The sequence below is a fragment of the Gorilla gorilla genome, chromosome 13, assembly GCF_029281585.2.
Source record: "Gorilla gorilla gorilla isolate KB3781 chromosome 13, NHGRI_mGorGor1-v2.1_pri, whole genome shotgun sequence".
Lineage (NCBI taxonomy): Eukaryota > Metazoa > Chordata > Mammalia > Primates > Hominidae > Gorilla > Gorilla gorilla.
This window is the reverse complement of record NC_073237.2, coordinates 112938467-112961141: the sequence shown is the minus strand read 5'-3', so window position 1 is coordinate 112961141 and position 22675 is coordinate 112938467. Positions and strand designations below refer to the sequence as shown.

Genomic DNA, 22675 nt, shown 5'->3' with positions numbered 1-22675 from the left:
CATATCCTGAGCCAGACACTGCGAGTCACCATGTTTCATGCATTGGGTGCAGATGTTCTGTCATCAATGCATGATGAATCATGCCTTAGGAAGGTCAGATCTGGCTGTTCTGCAGCAGCTGAGCTTCTCAAAGGAGTTCTGGGCCCATAAAATAGGGAAGCAGGGGTGATGGAAATGACATCCAATGAGTACTGTTAACTGGCTGAACATAAAGTGACTGCAAAATCGAATGTCAGTGAGACCTGACTCTTCTGATGTTCCTCACCTACTATTAGCTATGTGGACAGTCTTGATAATTATATAGTTTATAAGTGAGGTTCTTCTCCACATGTAGAGTTGATACTAGTGGCTTGTATTTTAAAATTTATTTATAGCTGACAAACAATTATTGACTACTAGTTCTAATTACTGGGGAAATTCCAGAGACAGGTCTAGCTGTAATTCAAGGTAGAAGATGTGTACTCATTCTGTTTTTGTTTTGATAACCCTAAAACAGAGCTTGAGCACAGATTAGGTAGGTATCCATAGGAAACAGTTATGAAGGATCATGAACAGGACCCAGAAGGGGAAAAAGCCAGTACAGGGATGTGTTCACAAGATTACTATTGATGTATTGATGCTCTTGCTGGCTTAAAGATGCAAAGCTAGATTATGTCTTCTCTAGCTCCCTATCTCAATTGTTTAAAGATTGATGTTTCTTAAACTTCTAGGCTATACTTGGTCATATGAGCTGAGAGAGGTCCCACGGCATCATTGAAGGCCTTGGGGCAGGAAGTGCAAAGATATACCTGGCATATATTCAAGGAGGTAGGTCTTGGGGCAGTGCAAAGTGAGTTTGAACTCACATTGGAACTGTCCATTGCAATTGAGGCTGAAATCAGAGGCTAAGGATGTGCGGCCTTTGTGAATAAAGTGGGCTTTCATCTCAACCTGGAAGGATGGAAAGGATTTCAATAATACAGAACAAGTAAGAGGAAATTCAGACAGATGGAAGAGCATAAAGCAAGAAAATCATGAAGATGGAAATGAAAGGTGTCTGGAGAAGTATAGAATGAGCAAGACTGGAATTCGTGGTCAAGCGGATGAAAGCCTTGAAGGCTAGGTTATGATATCTGAAGTTGATTCTTTGGGCACTTGAGAGTGATGAAAGTTGTTTATGGGGCTAAGTTGTGATTAGAATATACTTCTCATTCTCAGTTAAGAATGGCTAGATGCAGGTGAACTATCACAGGTGGTTGTAGTATAGAGTAGGCTCTGCCAGACTTGGCTTGCATAGGATCTTGGCAGCAGAACAGAGGATATAATTTGGACAAGTGAAATGAAGGTAAAGATAAAAAGCAGGTTACCTCCCTTCAGACATTCTCTTCCTTTAACATACATGTGGAGAATGGCATTAGCATTCTACTCCACCAACTGGAACAGTTTGATAATTTTTATTAATGTGTGGCCTACTGAGTTACCTCAGCCTTCATCCATCAAGCCGTGTATCATGCTTTCGGCCCACGCCCAGTGCCTCAGAAGCCCATATATCATCCCTTCAGGCAGGGAAGCAGATTCCCTTTTATCTCCCTTGCAAAAGCACAGATGTTACCGCACCCAGCCTTGTCTGGGGTTCAGGCACTGCTTCTCCCTAAATGACCTCCTTGGAATCTTCATTCCCATTGCATTCCAGACAGACAGGCTTTTCTTTTGTTCCTTCACTCAAGAGCTGCCTCCACCCCACTCTTCCAATTCATGTGTCATGGGCAACATATTTGTGTTGCCACATCTGCCTTGTCCCAGCTGCTGAGTCCATTTGCAAGGCAGATATTAATGTTAATCATTGCCTGAAAAATTTTAGACCATGACATTCTGATGCACAGCTCATTGTTAGACTTCATCCACATCTCACCTTTATCACTGGGAGAAGGAAGGCAACATTATGAAGGGAAAAGATCCATGAACTGGGTTGTAGGAGACTTGCTTCTAATGCTGAATACCTTTGTGATCTTGAGATTCCCATCTATGGGCCTCAGTTTCTGTATCTGTGAAGTGAAGTGGTTGAATTCAGTCATCTTTGAGAGCTTTCTATCTCTAAGGTTGTATGACTTTCAGCCTTTAGGGATATTAAATGCATATAGTCACCCCTCTGTATCTGTGAGTTTTGCATTCATGAATGCAACCAACCTCAAATGGAAAATACTTGAAAACATTTTCCACAAAGTTTTAAAAAGCAAAACTTGAATTTGCTGTATGCCCAGTTGATATGGTTTGGGTCTGTGTCCTCACCCAAATCTCATGTAAAATTGTAATCCCCAGTGTTGGAGGCGAGGGCTGGTGGAAGGTGATTGGATCTTGGGGGGAGCATTTCCCCTTTGTGGCTGTTCTTGTGATACTGAGTGAGTTATCCTGAGATCTGGCTGTTTAAAAGTGTGTAGCACCTCCCCCTCCTCTCTCCCTCCTGCTCCAACCATGTAAGATGTGCCTGCTTCCCCTTGATCTTCTGCCCATGATTGTAAGTTTCCTGAGGCCTCCTCAGCCACGCTTCATGGCTGTGGAACTGTGAGCCAATTAAACCTCTTTTCTTTATAAATTGTCCATTCTCAGTTATTTCTTTATAGCAACGCAAGAATGGACTAATACACTGGTACTATGTTAAATCCACATGAATGAAGTGATTGTAGACATTGTATTAGGTTTTATAAGTAATCTAGAGATGATTTAAAATTTGAGGGAGGATGTGCATAGGCTATATGCAAATACTATGCCATTTTATATATGAGACTTGAGCCACTGCAAATTTTGATATCCAAGGGGGTACCTGGAACCAATTCCCCATAGATACTGAGGGCCAGCTGCACTTTTATCTCTTCTTTCATTTATTTGTGGCAGAATATCTTCATTTATTTTTGAAATTTCTATGGAAGTATAACATTCCCACATAAAAATGCACTTATCATAAGTATATATATTGATGTAATTTTATGAAGTGAACACAACCATATAACCAGTACCCAAATCAAGAAACAAATTACCAGCTTCACAGAGCCCACTTTGTGCTCCCATTCAGTTATAGCCTCTTCCTGAAGGTTAAAACACTATCCTTACTTCTAATGCCATAAAGAGATTACTTTTGCCTGTTTTCAAACTTTATGCATTAAAAAGTTATCCAATATGCATTCTGTTTTTTCTAGCTTCCCATGCTTATCACACTACAGGATCCATTCATATTGTTGGGTAGAGTCATAGTTATTATTATTTCTCTTGTTCTTAGGAGTAGCTGCCATTTAAAAAGCTGATAGATGTTTTTATATCTAGAGGTAGCAAATTAGCTTGAGGCTGCACTCGGCTTATGCTACCAGCCTGGATCCCATGCCTGCCAAGGGCAAGCCAGACATGGAGTGGTGAGGGGTGTGTGAGCTAGTGGGTGTGGGGTGCAGCTACTGCACATAGTCAGGCACTCTGGCTGCAGAAGGGCAGGTGGCTCCAGGTTCCGGCATGGGTGCCAGCTCCCTGTGAGGCTGCAGCTGGACCAGGTGTACCACAGGCAACTTCCATGGCTGGCACCAGGGAACATGGTGGCATCTGGAAGCTTGGATATACCAGAGCCCCAAAGAGGGCGTCATGGCCCTGGCTCAGGGAGCTCCTAGGTCTGAGCTCCCTGAAGGGCTGCAGCTCTTCTCTCCTTCTCATTGCCTGCAATGTGGTGAGCAAGGGGCGTCTTTCAACCCTGTTTGTGTTAGAGCTTTTTCAGCCCTGCCATTTGGCAAGTCTCGAGTTCTTGTCCTGCTTCCAGGAAAAATAAGGTACACAGACAAGTGAAGGGTGAGCAAGGCAAAGAGGAGCTTCATTGAGTGACAGAACAGCCCTCAGGAGACTTGAAGTGGGTAGCTCCTTTCTGAAGGCAGGTCATCCTGATGAGTGTCCAGCTCTCTAGCTCTCAGCAGAGAGGAGACCTACAATGGGTCACTGCTTTCCATGGGCAAGTCGAGGAGACCCAAAGCTCCTTCCTGGGTACCTCAATCCTGCAGCTAATAGTCCTGACATCTATCTGAGTCTGGCTGAGTCCGGAGTTTTTATGGGCTTCAGGGAGGAGGAACTGTATACTGATTTGTCCATAGGTGTCCATGGTCAAGTCTGGAAAAATCACTGTAAGTTCTCACTCTGGTCAATAGATCTGGCAGCCCAGCCCCCAGGGTTCAGGCCATCCCAGGCCTGAAGGTGGGGCTTCACTGGGGACCTGCCCCTTTCCACACAGGAAACTCTCTGCCTCCTGCTGCCGTCAACCTGCCATCCCTGGCACCAGGTTGTTCATACTGAGGGGTTCCTGCCGGCCTGTGCAGAGCTGTCCCAGCCCCTTTCCCTTGCTTATTGGCACCCAAAGTCTTGAGAGGGCCAAGGCAACAGGGGGCTGGCATGTCAGCACTGCCCTGAGCTCACACGCACCCAGCCAGGTCACAACAGTTCCTGGGCCCAACCTCAACTTTGATCTGAAATTGGAGGGGCTGCTTGAAGCGGGGAGAGGCCAGGCAGTGGAAGCAGGTATTTCTGAGCCTGTGGGGGAAGGGGGTGATCCCCAGGTCCCTGAGACTGCAGGAATGCCTGGATCCACAGCTGCAACTATGTGGCCACACTATGCCTCCGAGGGTGGGCCTCCCGCTCCTCCAACTTGGAAGTGGGTGGGGCTTCTACCTGTTCCTGGCTCCTGCCAGCTCCATGGAGCACTCAGCCCCTGCTGCATCTCCCCTGCTGCAGCCGGTGTCTTTGCAGTGGCTGCTTCATATGGACTGCCACTGCCATTAGTAGGCTACCCCTCAATGACCACCTCAATGAGTATGCATAGCCCAGATGCCCCTGTGGAGTGGCTGTGAAAATTTGATTATAAATCTAGGAACTCCTGGGAATAAATGGGTGGAAGGTTCTGATCTTGTTCATGTGAAGTGTAGAAACTCTACAGTGGGTTAAAATTGTCCCAACATCTAGGGGGACTTATCATGAGGGAGGAAGATGTCTGATTGGTATGACAGGCTCAAAGCCACAGTATGCACAGCCACTTTGCCACAGTAGGCATGACCCGAGAATGAGGAATGAAACATAAAACTAAAGAGTTGGAGGCTTGGGAGTCTAAGCTTGAGCCTGTTGTAACTGAGGGAGTGGGATTGCCCTCTATTGGAGAAACACTGTAATCTGTTTAAGGTTCCTTTCTATTCCCTTCGCCTCCACCATGACTTGACACAGAGCCATGCAGAATCCTTGTTTTCAATAGTGACATCATGTGGCAGTGGCAGGAATTACAGGCACAGAAAAAAACGGCCAACTTGGAAGACCTGTTGCATTTCTCCCTTCTCTCTCCACCACTCATTAGGAACCTTGATTAAGAAACTCCTGGAATTCTTTTACAATCCAAAGGGAGAAAGGTTAGTTCTGAGAAGGACACTATACATATCAACACTGCACATGAGAGACCAAGAGAGCGATTCATCAAAGTAAATGTTTGTACTCCATTTTGAAGTTGTCTACATGATCATTCATTCATTCAGCAATTATTTAATGAATTTCTGTTAACTGTGTGTCCAATATGCTTGGCACTTTTAAAAGTAATACATCTTTAATTGCAATCTATTTCTCCTTTCAGCTCTCTTTCATTCCTCCTACCTTTCTTAATGCAACCAGTATGTTGAACTACAGCCAGAAGGTTCCCTGTGACCACACCCCCCTGGAAATGTTTGATGATAAATAATTTAGTGAGGAGAGTTATCCTTGTTGGACATATTAAACACTGAATACATATTTGCTAATTATTGGGATTATTTCTGTAACTGTAGAATTATATGACCTTTATCCAAATCTTCCTCCCCAAGTCAATTCTTGACCTCAGTTTACACTGAAAGAAAAAGAGAAATTTTTTGGATCAGTTCGTGTCTAAGTTTCCTTATAGGTCTGTATTTCTTAGATCCCAGAGGGATAACCTCTTTTTCTTTATTTACCTTGTCTGTGTTGCTAAGATGTGGGTCAGCTACCCATATAAAAGTGGATAATCCAGCCATTTTTCAAAAATGTTGAAGTATGAACTATGCACTTAAGATCTGTATGTAAGTGGCATTCTTCAAATTTAAAAAATCAGTGTGAATAGGTGTCAGAGAAAAAAAACTACCATTTCTTGAGCGTTCCAGCATAATAATATTCTACAGCTATATAATAGGAAGTGTATCATCCCATTTTATTGATGAAGACACTATTATTATGACAGATTAAGTAACATATCCAAGATCAAGTGGTTTCCAGTTTTAACTCATCATAGTTTCAAAGCCTGTTACAATTACAATTACTGTACCTTCTCCATAAGTTTCCTCCTAATTCCCACCCCAGGACCCATTAAGACTTCAGGTTCTTAGATATCTTTGCTTCAGAAGCCCTGGCCTGGCATGATCATCCTTTTGTCTGTTGCTATGACCCCACTGTCACTGCTCAGTGAATAAACAGACTATCGGTTCCCAGGTCTGTCAGTCTGCTCCATTTTGTAACTCTGAAATGTGCTGCTAAAGTATTTTCCAAGAGACAGTGAAACAAAAACATGTCTTTCAATAGAAGGTCAGAATTTTGGAAGGACCTTTTTGGATTTTAACATTAATATTGGGCATTAAGTTCTTCTTAAGCAGAGCTGAATTTTTCCCTTTGGGTTAGAGGGATGGGTTTTCAATGACCAGTGTCATTTGGGATCCTGGAAAGCAGCGGGTAGATATTTTTGGCATGTTTCATGCCCAGTGCCTCATTCTCCAGCTGGCTCAGGTTTCTGGGTGGAGTTTCAGTTTTGTAGTAACACTGTAGACCTAGGAGAGAAGTCTGGCCAGTTTCCCCTCAGGTCACTCTAAATGACAATAAAAAATACTGGTAACCTTTTCACAGAGCAGACATTGAAATGGGGCTTTCAAACTCTTCTCTACATGGAAGTACAATCCCTTTAAGACTGGAAGAATAATAAGGAGATACTGGAATGCTTCTCTCAAAGGGCCTGGGCATAGAAATGAGCATCTCCTGCCTTTCAGTAATGTATTCTACTTTATAAACTATTTTATACATAGTCTCATCCAGTTGCCTACAACAGTCCTATAATGTGGTGTATCCTTGGACTCATTTTCCAGATATGTAAATAGAAGCTCAGAAGGGGACAGTGACTTAGCCAAGGACATATAACTAGTAAGAAGTGCAGTTGGGATGTAACCACTAAGGATTCTTGCTCTTGCTGTCAACCAGTTACTCTACAAGGATTTGGAGTAATCACAGCAAGTCCTGGAAGCTTATATCATTATCCCTACTATATAAATGGGAAAACTAAAACCTGAGAATGGTAGTGTGGGTAGCCTAAAATAAATCACATGGCTCACTACCAGCAGAAGTGACCATAGGTTGTCTAACCCTGAGTCCATACCAAGATCCTTCTTGGTAACCCTCCACATCAAAGAATGGGTCTCTCACAAGCTTGCCTGAGATCTGATCTTCTATAACAGTGTTTTTTTTTTTTTTTTTTTTTTAATTTGAGATGGGGTCTTGCTCTGTCACCCAGGCTGGAGTGCAGTGGTGTGATCTTAGCTCACCACAACCTCCTCCTCCTGGGTTCAAGCAATTCTCCTGCCTCAGCCTCCCAAGTAGCTGGGGATTACAGGCATGTGTCACCACACCCAGCTAGTTTTTGTATTTTTAGTAGAGATGTGGTTTCACCATGTTGGCCAGGCTAGTCTCAAACTCTTGACCTCAGGTGATCCGCCCACCTCAGCCTCCCAAAGTGTTGGGATTACAGGTGAGAGCCACCACGCTTGGCCCAGTGTTGCTTTTTAATTGTTGATTTTAGGAAAGCAGATTTCTCCAGATGGGAATTGGTGGCCTCTGTAGATGAGCAGTTGCTGATGAGTTAGCAGAATCTTCAACTTGAGAGCATGGCTCCTCTCTAAACTCAAAGTCACTGTCGGGATTTTGTCCATAAAGATCTCATTAAGATCTCATTATTATATATACATACGTTTGTGTGTGTGTATATGTGTGTGTGTGTGTGTATGTGTGTGTGTGAATTTAAACTGGTATTTTAGATTTTTGGATTCAAGGGGTACATGTTCAGGTTTATTACATAGCTCTACTACATGATGCTGAGGTTTGGGATATGAATGATTCCATCACCCAGGTAGTGAGCATAGTACCCAATAGGTAGTTTTTGAGCCCGATCTCTCCCTCCCTCCCCCTTCCTATAGTGCCCAGTGTCTATTGTTGCTATCTTTATGCCCATGGGTACTCAGTGTTAAGCTCCCACTTATAAGTGAGAACACGAATATTTAGTTACCTGTTCCTGCGTTAATTTGCTTAGGACAATCGCCTCCAGCTGCATCTATGATGCTGTAAAGAACATGAGTTCATTCTTTTTTAAGGCTGTGTAGTATTCTGCGGTGTATATGTACTACGTTTTCTTTATCCAGTCCACTGTTGATGGGCACCTAGGTTGATTCCATGTCTTTGTTATTGTGAATAGTGCTCCAATGAACACAGAAACATAGATGTCTTTTTTTGTAGAAGGATTTATTTTCTTTTGGATGTATACCCAGTAATGGGATTGCTGGGTTGAATGATAATTCTAAGTTCTTTGAGAAATCTCCAAACTACTTTCCACAGTGGCTTAACCAATTTACATTCTCACCAACAGTGAATAAGTGTTCCCCTTTCTGTACAGCCTCACCAGCATCTGTTGTTTTTTGACTTTTTGGTAATAGCCATTCTGACTGGTGTGAGATAGCATGCAATTGTGGTTTTGATTTCTGTTTCTCTGATGACTAGTAATGTGGAGCAGTTTTTCATGTTTATTGGCTGCTTGAGTGTCTTCTTTTCAGAAGTGTCTGTTTATGTCTTTTGCCCATTTTTTTATTGGAGTTATTTGTTTTTTGCTTATTAAGTTTCTTACAGAGTCTGAATATTAGACTTCTGTTGGATGCATAGTTTGAATATTTTCTTTCATTCTGTAGGTTGTCTGTTTATTGATAATTTCTTTTGCTGTGCGAAAGCTCTTTAATTAGATCCCACTGTCAATTTTTGTTTTTGTTGCAGCTGCATTTGAAGACTTAATCATAAATTCTTTCCCAAGGCTGACATTGAGAATGGTGTTTTATAGGTTTTCTTCTAGGATTTTTATAGTTGGAGGACTTAAATTTAAATCCTTAATCCACCTTGAGTTAATTTTTGTATATGGTGAAAGGTAAGGGCCCAGTTTTATTCTTCTGCATGTGGCTAGCCAGCTATCCCAGCACCATTTACTGAATAAGGAGTCGTTTCTTCATTTCTTACTTTTGTCAACTTTGTAGAAGACCAGATGGCTTGGGTGTATGGCTTTATTTCTGAGTTCTCTGTTCTGTTCCATTGGTTTATGTGTCCATTTTTGTATCAGTCATAAAGGTCTCATTCCAGAAATCAGTAAGTAATTAACCAAAGTCCAAACACCTTCTCAGAGTAATCACTACCATTTACATACTGCACACATCTGTATGACAGGCACTCTACTGGGAACATCAAATACATTTTCACAAATTCTTCCAGCAATTCTGTAAGCTAGAAGTTGTTATTCTCATATTGAAGAGGAGAAAATTGGTGCTGTGTCAGGAGGAATCACTTGTCTAAGGCAGAATTGGGATTTGAATCCAGGTCTATCTGAGTCCTTGCCCTTAACGGTATGCCAAACTGTCTTTCAATTCCTGAACCAGATAATTTATATATATATATAAAACCAGGTCAGTCTTATGCTCAGCACAGTGCTTGTTCTTATAGACCATAGTCTAGATCAAAACTACTCAAGTGTTGCTTCTTCCACAAAGGCTTCTTGACCCTTTCAGCACAAAGTCTTTTCCTTCTCAACATAGTGCACTCACTCATTCTCTCTACCGTTTATTTGGCATACTCCATTCTTTGTCTTGGAGTACCTCTTCTGTATCAGAGTTGGAAGGATCTTAAGAGATCATCTAGTCTTGCTTTCTCTTTAACATTTTAGTATGCCCTTGAACATGCACTGGTAACATGCCTCCAGTGTTGGAAAACTCAGTTCTTCCTAAAGTATTCTATATGTATGATCATGTCATCTGCAAACAGAGACAATTATACTTCTTCCTTTCCAATTTGGATGACTTTTATTTATTTATTACTTGTCTAATTGCTGTAGCTAGGACTTTTAGTACTATATGAACAGAAGTGGTAAGAACAGACATCTTTGCCTTTTATCTAATTTTAGACGTTTAGTCTTTCACCGTTAAGTATAATGCTAGTTGTATTTTTTTATGGTATATGCCCTTTATTACATGGAAGGAGGTATCTTCTATTTCTAGTTTGCTGCAAAGGCTTTGTTTTGTTTCCATTTGAAATGGATGTTGAATTTTCTGAGTCTATTGAAATGATGGTAGTGGGCTATAGTTTATCTTTCTAAGTACTTTTCTCTTGGAATTTTTTGGGCCTGAGTATAAAGTTCATCATTGATACCAGGCCATTTGTCCAGTGAGAGATCAGAATGCCCCTAGATAGTACCTAGGGATTTCGGGCAAGGAGAGTAATGCTGTCTTCACCCCCATGGTCCTCCTAAAGCCAGGGCCTTGCCTCCAGCATTGTTCTGGGGCCTGGAACACTGAGATCTGGAGAGACACATCACTCAAATTTCCTGGAAAATTCCGTTTAATGAATGATCCACCCATTCTCTCCTAGCTCCTTTGCTTCTTCCTGAGTGAGACTTAATCTCAGCAACTGGGTTACCTCACATTTCACTTTGTTTAGAAAGGATCAGATTTTCTTCCTCTTAATTGGGTGATTAGGCCTTTGTGAGCTCACAGATCTAATCTTGAGATTCGGGTGGGTTGAATTTGGTTATGGAGACATAATAGGAAATAGTGTTTTGGGGAGTTTGGGTTAGAGGGAGTGATTGAATATATTCCTCAGTCAGAGGTCTTGTTTGGGGGCAGGCAAGAGTTTCTCCCATGAAGATGGTCTTTTCTACATCTAAAAGAGTCGGCTCAGTGACTCTCTGATGTAAATTCATGTACAACAGAAGCTTGGGATGGGAGACTGTCTGCCTCGAGTTATGCACCTTTTTGCTTTGAGGACCTGTCCTCCTGGCCATTTCAGACTCAAGGTGTGTGAGTGGGTGTGGTATAGCAGGAGTTCAGGATTTCTGATTCTCTTTGGTTCCAACTTCAATTAAGCTATCAACTTTCTCTGTGGCTTTTGGAAAGTTGCTTTTCCTCTCAGGCTCTGTTTCACCTTCTGAAAACTTTTTTTTTTTCTAAGGTAAGGATCTATATCTGTCACAGTCTCATTTTGAATTAAGGCTTTATGTAGTTAAGGATGCCTAACCAGCACATGTACAGAACAGCGTGCCTAGCACTGGGCAAAATGCTGGGTATTCGATGATGAGCAAGAATAGGCAAAAACTCTGCCTTCTTGAAATTTAGGATTAAATTGGGAACATAAGTAATAAGCAATTAACTTTAAGCAGAGACTCCTCTGGAGGGAGATCATGGCATTCCATAGTAGTGTGTAGCCAGCAATTTTAACCTGTTGTTGAAAAACTATTTTAAAATAAACATTTATTCATGGGATCCAAAAAAAGTTCTCTCTTCAGAAGCAGATGTTCCTGGTTGATTAATTAGACAAATTCACTTTATTAAAGATCAACTGGTTATCTAAAGAGTCCAAGGAGAACTGCATGACTATGTACTTCCTGGGCTAGGAACCTCTGCTGGAAGGAAGGATCCTGAATCAAGTGGGGCTGGACCACTGAAAGTTTAAAGGATTGCCTAATTCTGTATCAGTGTGATAATTTGGTTAATATCTGCAAGCTCCAGGAGAGCAGGGCCTAAGTCTGTGCCACTCAGCATTGCATTCCAAGACTCTGGTACAGTGTCTGGCACATAGTCAGCACTTAACAAATGTTGAACGAGTGATGTCAAGAGGAGACAAGACAGGGACCAGATCTCAGAGGGATTAGAATACAGGCTAAGCTACTTGGACTTTATCCTGTAGGCAAAGGGGAACCTTTGAAGCCTTTTGAGGATCATAAACATAATCAGAATGGTGCTTTGGAAAGAAAGATAACTTTTCTAAACCTCCTGATCACGGTTTCTTGTTTCTTTTGCTAAACTGTGAACTTCCTGATAGATCTTTTGTCATGCTTACTGGTGTTTACACAGTTTCGTGCACAGAGAAAGTACTTAGGGAACATTGGTAGCCTGAGTGAATGGAAGAATAAACAAACAAAGGTACAATAACAACAAAAAGTGGCTGGGTAGATGAAGAGAACGGTGTTCAGCACAGGCTTGGAGTTAGTTTGATATCTGAAGTCTCAGTTACATCACTTACTAGTTATGTGGCCTTGGGTACAATACTTTCTTTTGGCTTTGGGTCTTAGTTTGACTCTTAACTATGGACATTAGTATGTGGCACATAATAGGCATTCAATAAATTTGACCATCATTATTTGTATTCTTCCTTTCATGGGGAAGATACATGGTTTTCTAGGAAAGCTGCAAAGGAGAATCCTTGGACCCTTCCCTCATTCTCTTCATAGTTTATAATACAGTCTTAAAAACCTTAGAGCTGCTAGTCCATGTAAATCACTCCATACAATCCCTTCATTGTATAGCAAGAAAATTGAGTCCTGGAGACAGGAAAGGACTGATCCTAGGTCCTGCAGCATGTTAGAGGCAGAGCTGGGCCTTGAGCCCAAGTCTTGTGGTTCATTGCTCTTTCTTCACATGTGGACAGTGAAATTATCAATTAAACTGGGCTTATGACTTTGCCCTTACACATTCCTCAAGGTCAATGGAAATTGTTCTTTTGGCTTGTATATAATGTAGCCTTGGCCATTCCATTCCTTTTGCCCAAAAGGTAGTTTTTTGTTTCTTTTTCTCCCCTTCCACCTCCCTGGGGAAAGAATAGTCAGAAAGGATGGGATTAGTTAAAGTTAAAGATAAGATTCACCCCTGCAGCCGTTCTTGCTGTGTCCAGTATTGTCTGAATAAACTTAAACTCCTACAAGGGCTCTTAGACCTAGGCTGTGGATGGGTCCAGAGATTGTGGTAGACTATAAGTGAACTAATTAAGAAGAGATGAATGAATGAAGAAAAATGATCACAGTGGAGTTGCCACAAAGGGTCAGAGCAAGGATATGCTCAGAGACCATCTCACTCAACTTTCCCATTTTGTATAGAGATAAGGCAAGATTAGCTCAGATCATGCAATATGTCAGTGCAAAGTGGCAAGACAATTGGATATGAGGACCAGAACTAAGGAAGAATATCTGTCTGGGCAATAGAATTTGGGGGGTTGTTGGGTTAAAGGTGAAACAATGCATGTCTATATATTATCTTGATAAAGCCAACTGACCAAAAGGAGAAGTGGGCTTGAAACTGAGGACAATGCAGGAGCAACATGATAGAACGACTACGGGAACTGGGGCACCAGGTAACCGGGGAAAGAAGCCTTAAAGAAGTAAGGTAGTAGTCAACTGATTGGAGATGTGAGTTTCCAGGTCATGGTGGTGGTAAATGGCAGAGCCAAAATTTGAACCCAGGTCTGTGATTCCAGAGGCCATTCCCCTTCCAAAATGCCATGTTGCCATCCAGCTGAGACAAGCTTGATGGCAAAATATCCATGATAGCAAGCAGCACTGTCTTTTTGTTTCCCTGACTCTCTGGCTTCCTAGACCCCAAATGCCCTCAGAAAAGAGTGAAGCTTAACGGCAGGAAGGTCAACCAGAACTTGAAACTCACTCTGAGAACACTAAGGCTCATTTCTGCCAAACTTTCTCCCCACCCCCATCCCCAGGGAAAAGAGTCCAACAAAACTTCAATTCACTTGTAATTGCTCCACTCCCAGAATTAGAAGGATTTTTTGTTGTTGTTGTTGGTCTCCTTCTAACACCCTCAACTGATGCTTTCACAAAACTGTTATTTTAGGGCTGTTTGGACTTGTTTTCTACATAGCTCTTGTTTTCTATTATTTCTCTCTTTTTCCAGGGTTCAGACTAATTAAAGGAAGTGTAAATCACACCTCGTTTGCACAAAATACCTTTCATGAGGTCTGGAAGCAATTTAGCTTCTGTTTGCCAAAGATCTTTAGGAAAGAAAAAAAAATCCCTTTGGTTTAAAAAAGATTAATTTCTTGGTGCCAAAAAAACCCATTAAGTGCACCTCCCATTTCTGGGATCTTTTATGGTTTTCATGTGAAAATGGCAGCCAGAAAAAGAGAGCGGGAAGACTAGGCTGGTTCTGCAATTATGGCTGGCCATCCCTTGCCACCAGCTTAGCAGCCCTGCAGCAAAGCACAGGTTTAGAACACAGCCTGGTGTCACAGGGTATTCAGAGTAACTGGAAGATTTTTTGCTGGCTGTCTTCTGCTCCCCTTTTGTCACCCCAGATTCTAATAACCCCTGATCAGTGTTCTCCCAGGGCCATGGGTCCTTGATGTGGGATGAATCTTGTTAGCAAGGTTGTGGACAAGGGGGCAGAGCTGTCACCTTGGGCTACCTCTTGCCCCTCTATTAGAGACCTACTCCTTATTTCAAGTCTTCCTGTTTCCTCTCCCCTGCCCCATACCTCTGCCTCTTCTGCTCTGTATATGTTCACCTTTGCTCTGAGAACTAATCCAGTGTATTTCCTCTGAGCTGCTAATGTCCCAAAATGTGAAACAACGAAGGGCCTCTAGTTATCTTCTAACTTTCTTACTTTAAAGATAATGTGACTGGCCGGATGCAGTGGCTCACGCCTGTAATCCCAGCACTTTGGGAGGCCAAGGTGGGTGGATCACGAAGTCAGGAGTTTGAGACCAACCTGATCAACATGGTGAAACCCCGTCTCTACTAAAAATACAAAAGTTAGCCGGGCATGGTGGCACGTGCCTGTAATCCCAGCTACTCAGGAGGCTGAGGCAGGAGAATTGCTTGAATCCAGGAGGCGGAGGTTGCAGTGAGCAGAGATCGCGCCACTGCACTCCAGCCTGGGTGACAGAGCAAGACTCTTCAAAAAAAAAGATAATGTGACTTAGGTGTGACTTAGGGCCAGTGAGGGGGAATTGTTTGCCCATAGTCCCACACCTATGGCACAGCAGAGCCGGGGTTATTTTATTTTATGTATTTATTTATTTACTTTGAGATGGGGTCTCACTATATTGCCCAGTCTGGTCTCAAATTCCTGGGCTTAAGTGATTCTCCCACCTCAGCCTCTCAAGCCGCTGGGTCTACAGGCATGTACGATTGCGCCTGGCTGGAGCAAGGGTTAGCCCTTAGGGCCAGACACTAAGTATAATGTTTCTCTCACTCTTTCATAAAGATGACTTTCTCACAGAAGATGACTTTCTCATCTTCTGACAGCAAGATGGTAAGAGAAAATGTTGTAGGCTTCGGAGGGGTGGTGTTTGCTCTGCTTCTCACATTATACCCTGATAATGGTTGTATCCGTTAGCTTCTCATAACATCGGTCATGAGAAAGCAAGATATGAGCTAGGCTAACCATCAAGGAGGTTGTGGTAGATTGCAGCAGAAACAGAAAACACTTTATGACAGACAGATCCTGTGTTTGAATCACATCTTCCAGACAGATCCTGTGTTTGAATTGTATCTTCCTGCATTTTCATCTGGATGACACTGGGCAAGTCACTTCACCTTTCCAGGCATTGATTGCCCCATTTGTAAAATAGAGATATAAGTACCACCCTCCTACAAATGTTGAGACACCTAAATGAGTTAGTGGGTGTAGTCATCCCACAGTAGCAAATCAATACTTGGAGGCTGTGGTTTTTCCAGGTGCCTTACCTTTTTTTTTTCCTTTCGACTGTACTATTTTGAGAATCACAGGTGCCTCACTTCTTGAGAACAAATACCTGTGAATGTGGACACTTCTTGCCCACCCCTCTTCCTCCAAGTGCGGAATTTACTTCCTAAGAAAATAAGTAAATAATAATACAAAAATATTTGGAAGTTTTTAAAGCATGAAATTTCCAGGCTGTTTTTCTGCTGCTCAGAGCCTTCTGTAATTCTGTGGACAATAATAACTTTATCCAAGAATGTATTACATATTAGGCTTCCTCAGTTGGTATTTTTTTTTTTCCATTTGAAAAACGCAGCTTTTTAAAATAAAGTGGAGTTGGACAGGTAGAGTTTGGGGGAAAAGCAATGGTGTTGTTTCAGGGATTGGTACTGTACAGTAGAAACACACACACACACACACACACACACGTTGGAGCCAGACGGCCTGGGTTCAAACCCTGACTCAGCTACTTCCTATTTACATGGTTGTAGACACATTTTTTTTTTTTTTTTTGCATTTCTGGAATTCTGATTTCATAATTTCAAAATGAGGATTATAATTCTCATAATATCTAGTGATTATTATAAGAATTAAAAATGTTCTTAGAACATTTGTCAGGAGGTGTAGCCCATGGTAGATATTCACATTGTTACAGGAGTGAGTGAGAGAGAGAATTCTAGAAAAAGGGACGTGAGTAGTTCCAGAAAGGATCCTCAGAATCAGAAAAACAGAGTTTGGGTCCCAGTTTTAACAATGATGGGGACTTAGTTTCCTGAGACTCAATTTTTCAGTCAATCAAATGGAATTCAACACAGTATCTCTGACACTTGTCCTGTCGTCTCTGGGCTCACTGCCCCTTATCCTGATCCCCTGTCCTCATCATTGCTCTTCTGGGTTATTGTAAATGTTTTCTTAACTAGTCTCCCTGTCTCCATTCATTCGTCCCCTATTACCTCTCTGGTTCACTTTCCACTCTGTAGTCAGAGAAAGGATGCTAAAGCCCATCATAATTATCTTTTGCCTTCAGAATAAGGTTCCCGTTTCTTAATGTGGTTTATAACATTCTCCAAAATCTTACCCCTTCTTGCATCCCCCGATGATCTCCTCTCCCATCCCCTGGCTCTGCCCTGCCCACCTTTATCTCTGGTCACTGCAAGTTCAAATCCCTCTGCTGAAATGCCCTTCTACCTCAACCTGAGACTATCAGAAGAGATTCACCTACAAGCCCCCTAATTATTGGATTGATAATTTAAATCAATGATTCTATCCCTTCTAGCTTCAAGTTGCTCATCTGTAAAATAGGGACCATCAATCCCTTCTCCACAGGGTCAAAGGAAAAATTAGATGAGATAACTAACATCACTTGTTCAGCACTTGGCATAAACTAAGTACTTTTCACAGGATTAGTTCTCCCTTTTTTTGTTCTCTTCAACTCAACTCAGACACTGTTTTCATAGACCCAGTGCTCATCACACTGGATCATAACATACATTCTTTTTCTTTTTTCTTTTCTTTTTTTTTTTTTTTTTTTTTTTGAGACACGGTCTCATTCTGTTGCCCATGCTGGAGTGTGGTGGCATGATCTCAGCTCACTGCAGCCTTGACCTCCCGGGCTCAAGTGATCCTCCTGCCTCAGCCCCCCAGCATAGCTGGGACAACAGGCACAAGCCACCACACCCAGCTAATTTTTGTATTTTGTTTTATAGAGATGGGGTTTTTCCATGTTTCCCAGGCTGGTCTGCAACTCTTGAGCTCAAGCAATTCAGTCACCTTGACTACCCAAAATGCTGAGGTTACAGGCATGAGCCACCGCGCCTGGCCTATAACATATATTCTTGTGTCTTCCCATTTTACTGGCCTCTGAGTTAGTTCTTTGAAAGTCATTGTAGTTCTGCACTTGGATTCTGATTTCAGATCCTAGCCCCATCACCAACTGTGCGTGACTTTGGATGAATTAGTCTGAGCCTCAGTTTCCTTATCTGTAAAATGGAAATAACCACAGCATCTATTCACAAGGTTGTTGTTAGGATTAAGTAAGAAAATGCACATAAAGTCCTTAGCAGAGCTCCTGGCACACAGGAAGAACTCTGTAAATGTTTACTGTTATTGTTGGTGTTGTTTTTGGTATTCCTAGTGCCTGGCCCAGGGAAGAGATGATGATTGTTGAAAGGATAAAAGTGCTTTATAAGCAAGGGAAGGGTGGGATGAGCTTTCTGATGGTTTTCAAAGGAGAGATGGTAAAAGATCCAAGGTGGGGCTTGCTTTGTGTGAGTATGGGATCAAGCCAGGACACTTCTTGATCCCATAATCCCATAAAGAGACACCCTGAGCTGTACTCTTTCCCTCTTTTATTTGAGATTTGGGAAGGGGGTAAGAAGGGGAGAATGCCCGAAACGTTCATTGTGGGGCAGGCACAGGCACAGGCACACAGAGTACCAACAACACATGAGCCGGCAGGGCCGTTCTTGCCAGTGTGCTGTAATCCTGTCCTGAAGCACTTCCTGCATTCCTGTCCCGGCCTAGCATCCTCTCATGCTCTCCCTGTGGCAGTGCCAGCCTGTAGGATCATCCCCTCCTACCCTGGCCTCCCATGGGGGCCACCTAAATCATCTTGCCTTTTCTTGGTTTGATGGGAAGCTCTTTGTTTTGGCTAAAATACTATGGGCTTGGGTGGTAGAACATCCTGAGTTTGAATTCCAGCTACTGCTTACCAGATTTGTAATTAGGTCAAATAACTCAATATCCCTGAGCCCCAGTTTTCTTGCATGTATAATAGGGATATTAATCCCCATTCACAAGGTTGTCATGAGAGATATGTGAAACACCAGGTCGTATGCCTAGTCAGTGCCTGACATATTAGTAACTGCTTCTTAGGGGACTGATCGGTCCTCCTTCCTCTTTTCATTGTCCACAGCTGCATCTGGCCACTGCTCCACACCGGCCTCCTGGATATAGGATGAATTCCCTGTAAAAGGGAGAGTTCAAAGTGAGGCCAAATGGCACCCAAATGCAAATAGAGGGGTGGGGCACTCAATAACCTTTTGGGTTCATTGAAACTTATAATTCTGCTACTTTGTAAAATGCTTCCCAGGTTGGGAAGGTCAGTGTTGGGACAAAGGGGCCACTCATGAGCTTCCTCCTCCCTCTTCCTCTCTCCATCACCAGTGCCCTGAGCTTTTCTCCTTTTAGCACATTGCCAGAGAGTTGCCCTTTAGCTGGATAACTCCCCAGCATGTATTCTCATTTCCCTTATCAGCTCACTATGCAATGAATCTGTTCACATTCTCCTGCCTAGCTTTAGTGTACAGTCCAATATACAGGGAGAGGCACACACACAGTCAATATTTTGAGGGGAAAATGATTAAGGAACTTGCTTTTGGGACTATCTGCAGTAGTCAGCACCCCCTGAACTTTCTACTGCAGACTCTCTCAGACAGTGCCTTTTCTATATGAACAATGTTAGGAAATCCACTTGGGGTGCTTTCTTAGCCTAGGACCCCAAGACCTTATATTAATATAACAAAGATACATTGATTGCTGACTATGTGTCAACCTAGATGCTTAGTAAAGATGTGCTTTTTCTGTAATGATCTATAAATTAAGACTCAATGGAAGCTAGAGAATTTAAGGTGGTCTGGATCCTGCCATCTCCTCAGCCTCACTTCTCATCACTCCTCTGTAGGGATCCTGTACTCATCCACACCAAAGCAGTTGCATTCCCTGAAAGACTGTGCAATATTACCTTTGTTCATCTTTTTGGACCTTACCATCCTTCTGAATTTTTCTTTTTTCTTTTTTTTTAATTATACATTCCAGAACACTTGAGTTTTTTAATCAGTAAGTTTGTATTTTTATAATTATTAAAAACATAATTTTACTTTGAAAAAAAGAGGCAAGCCAATAAAAGTGATACTGCAGTATCTGGGTTGTGGTAATTTAGAGGTAAATACAGGTGTCATCACCAAGCAGAAGGAATTAAAAGTAGAGCCTTGAAGGACAAGGTAGGACTTGAATGAAATGAAGAAAGAAGGGTGTTCTAATTGCAAGAACAAAAGTCTGAAGGTTGTAGCTTGTGAATCATGCACAAGGACAAGAGACACCAAGACAAATTAGGTTAGTTGGTATGGATGCTGAAGGGAGTAAGGATAGAGTCTTAACTTGAAATCTGCTGTACATTGTCTTTCATTGAATGCCAGGCTGCTGCACTTGATTTTGAGCCCGTACCAGTTGGAGGGTTACTGAAGTTTAATGTGCAAAGGAATAACATCATGGGGTATGTGCTACAGATAAAATAGCAGAGATGTTGCCCTGATACATCTGATGAAACTGGGACTTCTACACATTGGCTTTGCTACCTGCAAAGGGGGAGGTGGTCCACACCCAGTCGGTAGAAACGGGCAAGCATTTTAGCATTGGCCTTGACTTATTGAAAGGAGAAAAGGCCAATCTCTTTTTCAAGAGGAAACTAGATTTGTTGTCTTTCTCTGCCTTCCCAACAGACTAAATCCAGGCACATGTTCACAAGCACCTTCCACTGGGATCAGTGAGCTGTTTATTCAGCTTATCTCAAATGCAGGCAGCTTTCTCTTTGCATAGCTGCAATAAGCTCACCCTCAGGGCTTAGAACACAATTGAAGTGGGGTTGGGTGGAGTGGGAGACAGAAAGGGAACAGTTATGAGCAGGTCTGGGGCCTGGCACTGGCCTTTGAGTATACTGCTCACTATCTTTTAAAAAGTGATTCTTGTAGCCAAAAAAGGCCTCATTTCCTACCTTTTTCCTTCTTACTTAAGGCTTGGCAAGTTAGGACCCATGGGCTGGCTGTCTGTTTTGTAGATAAAGTTTTATTGGAACACAGCCATGTCCTTTTATTTACATATTATCTATGGCTGTTTTCACACTACATGGCAATGGCAAGCACTTGCAACAGAGACTGTGTGGCTCACAAGGCAGAAAATATTTACTACCAGCTACTTCACATTTAAAAGTTGCTGACCTTTGATCTAACTAAGCTTCCTCTATCCTTCAAAGCATAGCTAAAATTCACTTCCCCTGGGAAGTCTTCCCCGATTCTCCCAGGTCTCACTCAGTCCTCTCACCTTGGATGTACAATGCCACTTCTTGTCCACATTTTTTATACCATGTTTCTCTTTTTTATATGATTTTAAAAACAATTCTAAGTACAATGTATGGCTTTGGGGACAACTGCCACATTTTATACTTTCTATAAAATCATACTCACAGGAGTTGGCAAAGTGGAAGTTGTATATGGTTTATAGAGAGGTGCCTGGTATTGAGTGTTGCTGTCACTGACCAATGCCATAACTTGGGACAAACCACTTCACTTCTCTGAGTCTCTCTTCTCACCTGTCATTTAACATGATAACATAGTACCTACCTGTGTAGGTTAGTACAAGATCCAAAGAGATTAACTAAAACAAACACACAAAAGCAAAAGCAAACAGACAAAAAACATGATTCTTGTAGTAAATGGTTATTTAATAATAACTGAATTATGCTACTTGGGGTCTTGCTTTGCCCATGTGTAAATTTAGAATTTTGTCCCATAACATTCTGGAAAAAAAATCCATTATTCATATCTTTTGTGAAATGCTGAGTACAGTCTCCTCCTTTCTTAGAAATTCATAAGACATTATCATATTAAAGGCTCTGAGATATCCCATGAGAAAAAAAATCTGTTTAACTTTATTTAATCCTGTATTTTTCAAATTTATTTGGCCACACCTTCAAATAACTATTAATGTCTCATGGGAGGTAATGTTCTGAAGAACATACTTTCGACCAATTGGGCCAAGTGGTCCTTTGGTTCACCTGGAGCTGTCATCCTGAGTTAAAGAATAGCCATTGCTTATCAGAGCCTCTTCTTTAATCACCAGCACAAGGAATGCAATGAAAACTCATGTTTTTGCATAAAATGGTGCCTTTGGTTGTGTTTCTTTTCTAACGCAGGAAATAGTAAATGTGTATATTCTCAAACCCCACGATATTAGCCATGCAGGCTGTTGGATGTTCTGCCTCCTGATGTGTGTGTGTGTATATGTGTGTGTGTGCGTTTGTGTGTGTGTGTGTGCATGTACCCACATGTGTGCACACAGCACCTTTCTCTTCCTGTTGAGGCTGTCAGAGTCACGCACCTGGGGCATTACAAGTCCTGGGTACCTCTATAACTATTCCCTTTCTTCTCACAAGAGTGCCTTTGACCTCTTTCTGTTAAATCCCCTAGAAACATTTCAGTCCTCCCTCTTTCTGGAACTGGAACCCTTGGGTCTCCACCTTGGGTCCCTGCTGCAAAGGGGAAATTGGGGTCTTGGGAAATTATTCCCAAGGGAAAGCGTGAAGTCATTGGGTAAGCATAGATTTGAGATTCTGACTTCCTCAAACATAAATTGGGAATAGCTGACCCTTTCACCAGTGAGGGCTAGCACACATTTTGTTGGCTTATGCCCATGGGGCTGAGACCCAAGTAGGTGGTCAGGGAAGCCTTCCTCACCATCTGCTTAAGACGCATCTGCCGAATACTGAGTATCTCAGTGCACTTATTCACACCCTCTTTCATTCTCCAAAACATCGCGCTTTCAATGGCAAATTATAGGCGACCCTACCCATTCCTCTCCTAAAGTCCCTTATTAAGGAGGCTGGAAGTCTCAGGGGTGAGCGGCAAGGGAAAGAGGAAGTCTGTTTCCAGTGGTGTTCATGGCCCATACAGCCAACAGAGGGCGCTCCCACACCACGCAACACTGGGGTCCAAGGATCCAGGCAGGCCCTGGGGAAGGCGGCCAGCTGACCTTTCTCCAGGCTGTTCTTGGGTTGCCAGAGCAGCGGAGGTGTCAGCTGAGAGTGGTCACAACCTGGGGAGGAG

The 22675-nt window shown here is 42.4% G+C and overlaps 1 protein-coding gene across 6 annotated transcripts in view; it reads left to right on the top strand.

Annotated features, from left to right (window-relative positions):
- ASTN2 (astrotactin 2) overlaps nt 1-22675 on the top strand; it is a 983906-nt gene that overhangs the window by 814462 nt on the left and 146769 nt on the right. The gene's annotated exons all lie outside the window — the stretch shown is intronic.